Genomic DNA, 7,963 nt, shown 5'->3' on the forward strand with positions numbered 1-7,963 from the left:
TCACCAATAAATAAATAGTAACTACCTGAGGTGATAGATATGTCATTTAGCTATATTATGGTAATCATTTCATATGTATACATCAAAAGATCATGTTGTACATCATAAATATATGAATCTTCCTCAACTTATCAACTTATGATGGGGTTACCTACCAATAAACCCATCATAAATTGAAAATATCATATGGTGAAAATGCATTTAATACACCTAACCTACCAAACATCATAACTTAGCCTAATTGACCTTAAACATGCTCAGAATACTTACATTAGCCTAAAGTTGGGAAAAATCATCTAATACAAAGCCTATTTTATAATAAATTGTTAAATATCTCATGTAATTTATTGAATTCTGCACTCAAAGTGAAAACAGGATGGTTGTATGGATACAGAATTGTAAGTGTATTGGTTGTTCACCCTTGTGATCACCTGCCTGATTGGGAGGTGCCACTGCTCAGCTGTGACTCTGTGCCTACTGCATTTCATTAGTCGGGATATTCAAAATTTGAAGTACACTTTTCACTGAATGCATGTTACTTTTGCACCATTGTAAATTGGAAAAATTTTGAGTGGGACCATTCTAAGTCAGGGACTGTCTGTATAAAATTTTTATTTAACAATCATACCTCAATGAAACTGGATAAATAGGGGGGTGGGCCTAGAACCTCTTGTTGCAAGAAATCAAGGCACTTTTAAAAATGCCTAGGTTAAGCCTTTGAAAAGGAAAAGAAAATCTCATTGACTTAATTGTGATTAAAAAAACAGTGATAATACTATTTTGTTGAAACAAGTTGAGTAAATTAAAAGAATCATACACCATTGACATTGACAGTGAAACTCCTTCAAATAGAAAAAGTTCTAAAAAGTGGTGGTAAAACATATATAATTTTCCCAAAATTTCGTCAATAATGCTATATGTTGATCAGTGTAGGTCTGTGAGTCTTATGTTGAAGTTAATCTAATTATAAACCATGGGTTAGCTTTTCATTTTACTCCAACATAATATCTGGAAGAACATATGTGTTTGTAGAATGTTAAATTGTTAGAATATTCAGAAGGAAAATATTTGTTCTTGAAGAGGGAAAGGGATCCATGTTATATTGTTGAAATAGAATGTGAAATTCAGTGGATTCAAGGTAATTTCAGGGAATTCCCCTGGTTTGCAAAGAAATGGAAAATGCTGAAAAATTTTCAGAATTAAAAGGAATGAGCTAACACAAGAATAGAGTAAGAGTTTATTGAAGCAGAATTAAGATCTCAGTAAAGGTAGAAACTGCTTGTCTATTCCCTTAATAAGAAGTCCCCCTTTATGCTAATAGCATTGTAATGGGATAACCCATGTGCAATGGAAAAATGCATTCATTCTAGGGGCACTCATTTGGTTTGGATAGCCTCACATTCAGGAATGGTTCAAGGAGAAAATGGGAGAGGTTATGACATTAAAAATAAATAAATAAATAAAAGGGAAAAATGCCTTGAGGAAAATATATTGAATTATAATAAAAAATAATCTAACGTCACCAATACACTAAAAGGAATTTGGGGGTATGTTGTATATATCGGTCAGAACCTTTGCAAGTATAAATCATTTGATTGTGTGTCCACATTTCAATCACTTGTTTGTACTTCATTATCTCCATATTTTGCTTTGGAAAGAGTAGGAGCCTATGCCAACAACACAGAGTATTTTGCATTGGAAATCTCCAAATCTAACCATTATGGCATGAATTCCTTGAATGCAGACACCAATTTTGTACAGTTGCTTATGGTATGCATAATGCTGCACAAGGCAATGTACTAAGTGTATTATTTTACACATAGGAAGTGCAAAATAATAATTTCTGAAGGATAAACAAATAGATAAATTTTCAGGACATTTAAATTTTACATGCAGAACACTGAATTTCAAACTAACTCAATTAACATTAATATACATACTATCACATTTTATAATCAGAAAAACTAATTAAAATAATGCATTGTAGCTTGAATCAAAAATATATCTTCTTCCAAGTTACCATATCATTTTGAGCATAGAGTTTGCCAATGTCAGATTCGAAGCACTTTAAAGATCAATTTTTCTCTTTTTTTTTTTTTTTCCAAAATACAATATATAGAATTTTACATTGAAGGGAAAAAAAAAATAGCTGACACATAGGGGAAAGAAATGATTGACTTTCCCCACCCAATGTCTGTTTGGATGGGCAGAGAGAAGCATGACATTACTGGAGAGGTGATGACATCTAAAATGATGTATCAGAGTACTTGCTTTGGCAGCACATATACTAAATTTGGACCGATACAGAGAAGATTAGCATGGTCCCTGCACAGGATGACATGCAAATTCATGAAGCGTTCCATATTTTGAAAGCAGTTCAAAGAGGGAAGATTATAGCAATACGAGTCTACCTCAAGAAACAAGAAAAATCTCAAATAATCTAACTTTACACTAAAGAAACTAGAGAAAGAAAAACAAACAAACAAAAAAAACCCAAAGCTATTAGAAGGAAAGAAATCATAAAGACCAGAGCAGAAATAAATGAAACAGAAACAAAGAAAACATAGCAAAGGTCAATAAAACTAAAAGTTGCTTCTTTGAGAAGATAAACAAAATTGAGAAACCTTTACCAGACTCATCAAAAAAAAAAAAAAAAAAAAAAAAGAGAGAGGACTCAAATCAAAATTAGAAAAGAAAATGGAGAAGTTACAACAGACACTGCAGAAATACAAAGCATCCTAAGAGACTACTACAAGCAACTCTATGCCAATAAAATGGACAACCTGGAAGAAACAGAGAAATTTTTAGAAAGGTATAACCTTACAAGACTGAGCCAGGAAGAAACAGAAAATATGAACAAACAAATCACAAGTAATGAAATTGAAACTGTGATTAAAAATCTTCCAACAAACAAAAGTCCAGGACCAGATGGCTTCACAGGTGAATTCTATCAAGTATTTGGAGAAGAACTAACACTGATCCTTCTCAAACTCTTCAGAAAATTGTAGAGGAAGGAACACTCCCAAACTCATTCTATGAGGCCACAATCAATCTGATACCAAAACCAGACAAAGATACTACAGAAAAAGAAAATTACAGACCAATATCACTGATGAATATAGATGCAAAAATCTTCAACAAAATACTAGCAAACAGAATCCAACAACACGGTAAAAGGATCATACACCATGATCAAGTGGGGTTTATCCCAGGGATGCAAGGATTCTTCAATATATGTAAATCAATCAATGTGATACACCATATTAACAAATTGAAGGATAAAAACCATATGATCATCTCAATAGATGTAGAAAAAGCTTCTGACAAATTTCAACACCCATTTATGATAAAAACTCTTCAAAAAGTGGGCATAGAGGGAACCTACCTCAACATAATAAAGGCCATATATGACAAACCCACAGCAAACATCATTCTTAATGGTGAAAAACTGAAAGTATTTCCTATAAAATCAGGAACAAGACAAGGATGTCCACTCTCACCACTATTATTCAACATTGCTTTGGAAGTCCTAGCCAAGGCAATCAGAGAAGAAAAAGAAGTAAAAGGAATACAATTTGGAAAAGAAGAAATAAAATTGTCACTGTTTGCAGATGACATGATACTATACATAGAGAATCCTAAAGATGCCACCAGAAAACTACTAAGCTAATCAATGAATTTGGTAAAGTTGCAGGATACAAAATTAATGCACAGAAATCTCTTGCATTCCTATACACTAATGATGAAAAATCTGAAAGAGAAATTACGTAAACACTTCCATTTACCATTGCAACAAAAAGAATAAAATATCTAGGAATAAACGTACCGAAGGAGACAAAAGACCTGCATGCAGAAAACTATAAGACAATAATGAAAGAAATTAAAGATGATAAAAACAGGTGGAGAGATATACCATGTTCCTGGATTGGAAGAATCAGTATTGTGAAAATGACTGAACTACCCAAAGCAATCTACAGATTCAGTACAATCCCTGTTCAAATTACCAATGGCATTATTTTACAGAACTAGAACAAAAAAAAAATCTTAAAATTTGCGTGGAGACACAAAAGACCCTGAATAACAAAAGCCATGTTGATGAAAGAAAATGGAGCTGGAGGAATCCGACTCCCTGACTTCAGAGTACACTACAAAGTTACAGTAATCAAGACAGTATGATACTGGCACAAAAACAGAAATATTGATCAATGGAACAAGATAGAAAGTCCAGACATAAATCCATGCACCTGTGGTCAACTAATCTATGACAAAGGAGGCAAGGATATACAATGGAGAAAAGACAGTGTCTTCAATAAGTGGTGCTGGGAAAACTGGACAGCTACATGTAAAAGAATGAAATTCGAACACTCCCTAACACCATACACAAAAATAAACTCAAAATGGATTAGAGACCTAAATGTAAGACTGGACACTGTAAAACTCTTAGGGGAAAACATAGGAAGAACACTGTTTGACATAAATCACAGCAAGATCTTTTTTGATCCACCTCTTAGAGTAATGGAAATAAAAAGAAAAATAAACAAACAAAAATAATGAAACTTAAAAGCATTTGCAAAGCAAAGGAAAATACAAACAAGACAAAAAGACAACACTCAGAATGCGAGAAAATATTTGCAAATGAATCAACGGACAAAGGATTAATATCAAAAATATATTAACAGCTCTTGCAGCTCAACATTAAAAAAACAAATAACCCAATCCAAAAATGGGCAGAAGACCTAAATAGATATTTCTCCAAAGAATACATACGGAAGGCCACAAAGTACCTGAAAAGCTGCTCAACATCAGTAATTATTAGAGAAATGCAAATCAAAACTACAATGAGGTATCACCTCACACCAGTTAGAATGGGCATCATCAGAAAATCTACAAACAACAAATGCTGGAGAGAGTGTGGAGAAAAGGGAACCCTCTTGCACTGTTGGTGGGAATGTAAATTGATACAGCTACTATGGAGAACAGTATGGAGGTTCCTTAATAAACTAAAAATAGAATTACCATATGATCCAGCAATCCCACTACTGGGCATATACCCTGAGAAAACCATAATTCAAAAAGACACATGGACCCCAGTGTTCATTGCAGCACTATTTACAATAGCCAGGTCATGGAAGCAACCTAAATGCCCATCAGCAGACAAATGGATAAAGATATGGTACATATATACAATGGAATATTTCTCAGGCATAAAAAGGAACAAAATGGAGTCATTTGTAGAGACGTGGATGGATCTAGAGACTGCCATACAGAATGAAGTAAGTCAGAAATAGAAAAACAAATGTCGTATATTAACGCATATATGTGGAACTTAGAAAAATGGTACAGATGAACCGGTTTGCAGGGCAAAAATAGAGACACAGATGTAGAGAACAAACGTATAGACACCAAGTGGGGAAAGCGGTGGGGGTGGGTGGTGGTGATGTGATGAATTGGGAGATTGGGATTGACTTATATACACTAATATGTATGAAATGGATAACTAATAAGAACCTGTTGTATAAAAAATAAATAAAATAAAATTCAAAAATTCAAAAATAAAATGATGTGTTACAGTGTTAAAACAAATGAGAAATGAATATGTGATTCAATTTTCTTCTAAATACATGCAATAAAATGTTTTATTTTAATATATTTCATTGCTTGTATAATTCATTTATTGTTTCTTTTTCATTTTTTCTTTCTTTTTCTTTTTTAGTAACACTACTTTGTGCTCTCTATATTAAATCATAACCATAGCAATACCTTAGAGATATCTCACAGATGGATAGGAAATTTCTAACAATGCAAGGCAACTTAAAAAGGAAATAACAGAATAGGCCATGACCATGACTGTCACAGCCTATGTTGCCCAGGGTGTTGTCCTGCCATCTCAAGAAACTTCTGCTTATAGGAGCAGAGCTACTCAGGGAAGGCCGTGGTATCAATCTTCTCATTTAACTTTAATGTTACTGTCCCATAACTTCTGCTTTATAAAACATATTTTAGGGTTGACTCAGCTATGTTTATAATATTAGCAGATGTGAAGGTAAATATGTGGACTAGGAAATTAGCCCTACAAATTATTTGAGAAACAAGAAAGAATTAAGGTTTCAGATCATGGCAGTTTTTCATAATAAATTTACATTCTGTGATAAAAGTGTAGTCTGAAGAACCAAGAAGAAAATAACTCCATTAGACAGGTTCATTTTGAATAGGGATTCCACATAATTATAGTAGAATATATAACCTCATTTGAGTATAACTGATTACAAGTACTCACGCTGATGGGAATCAGGAATATTGTGTTAATCATGGTAATTCTTTTCTAACTCACTGATGGTTACTCACTTATCTATCAGGAACAGTCTTTAGATCTGCTAATCACTTTCCTTTTATCTTTTTTTTAATGGAAGTATAATTGGCTTACAATGTTATACCAGTTTCAGGTGTACAACACAGAGATTTGATATTTTTGTATATTACAAAATGACCACAACAATGTCTAGTTATCATTTGTCACCCAAGGATATTAACATATTATTGAATATATTCTCTATGCAGTACATTAAATCTCTGTGACTTATTTCTTTCATAACTGAAATAATCTCCCTCTCCTAGTTCAGTCATCTACCCATTCTCCTCTCCTCTGGCAACCACCTGTTTGTCTGCTGCATCTATGAGTCTGCTTCAATTTTGTTATGTTTGTTCATTTGTTTTGGTTTTTAGATTCCACATATAAGTCAAATCATATGGTAATTGTTTTTCTCTATATGACTTATTTCACTTAGTGTAATATCCTCTAGGACCAGACATGTTGCTGCAAATGGAAAGATTTCATTTTTCATAGCTCAATAATGTTCCATTGTGTGTGCCTGTGTGTGTGTGTAATATATATGTGTGTGTGTACATATATACATATATAAATATATCACATATATATGTATATGTAGATATGTGTGTTTATATGTATGTATGTATATGTGTGTGTGTGTGTGTGTGTGTGTGTGTTATGTATATGTATATACACATCACATCTTCTTTAGCCATTCATCTGTTGGTGGACACTTAGGATGCTTCCATATCTTGGCTATTGTAAATAATGCTGCAATGAACCTATATAGATAGGGGTGCAAATATCATTTCAAGTTACTATTTTTGTTTTCTTTGGAGAAAATCCTAGAAGTGGAATTGTTGAATCATATGGTTGTTCTATTTTTAAATTTTTGAGGAGCCTCCATACTATTTTCCATTGTGCCTGCCCCAATTTACATTCTCACCAAATATGCACAAATGTCCTCCTTTCTCCACATCCTTGCCAACACTTCTTTGTTGTCTTTGTGATAATAGTCATTCTGACAGATATGAGGTGATATCTCACTGTGGTTTTGATTTGCATTTGCCTGAGTGTTGGTGAAGTTGAGCATTTTTTCATGTGTCCATTGGCTCTGTGTATGTCTTATTTGGAAAAAATGTCTATTCATGTCTTCTGCCCATGTATCAATTTAGGTGTTTGGTCTTTTTGATATTGAGTTGTTTGAGTTCTTCGTATGTTTTAGATATTAGCATATTATCAGGTATATCTTTTGCAGATACGTTCTTCTGTTCAGTAGGCTGCCATTTCCTTTAGTTGACAGTTTCCTTCATTGTACAAAAACTGTTTAGTTTGATGTACTCCCATTTGTTTTTGCAGATGAAGTTTATATAGATAGGTGTAAATTAGTAAAACATGTGTTAGAAACCCCAGATAAAAGGTAAGAGTGGAGATTAGGATTTTTTAAAATTATTTGACAAATATGTATTGAGTTCATTCTGTGTTCAGACACTGTTATAGGCACTGGAGATATGTTAAATGATGTCTGCCCTCATAGAGATTACATTCAAGTAAGTCATGACCACCGTATAGTTCCCTTGCTTATGAATTTAGATAATAATTGTTCTTGTGGTTGGAAACTATAAGATTTTATTA

The 7,963-nt window shown here is 33.1% G+C and overlaps 1 non-coding gene across 1 annotated transcript; it reads left to right on the forward strand.

Annotated features, from left to right (window-relative positions):
• The first annotated feature begins 2,263 nt into the window (after positions 1-2,263).
• Positions 2,264-2,369, forward strand: LOC113625861 (U6 spliceosomal RNA). The gene has a single exon (XR_003434911.1). It is a non-coding gene; the product is annotated as a U6 spliceosomal RNA (small nuclear RNA).
• Positions 2,370-7,963: the final 5,594 nt, after the last annotated feature.

This window comes from Aethalodelphis obliquidens, unplaced genomic scaffold, assembly GCF_003676395.1.
Source record: "Aethalodelphis obliquidens isolate GAN/ISIS:26980383/991018 unplaced genomic scaffold, ASM367639v1 scaffold16, whole genome shotgun sequence".
NCBI lineage: Eukaryota > Metazoa > Chordata > Mammalia > Artiodactyla > Delphinidae > Aethalodelphis > Aethalodelphis obliquidens.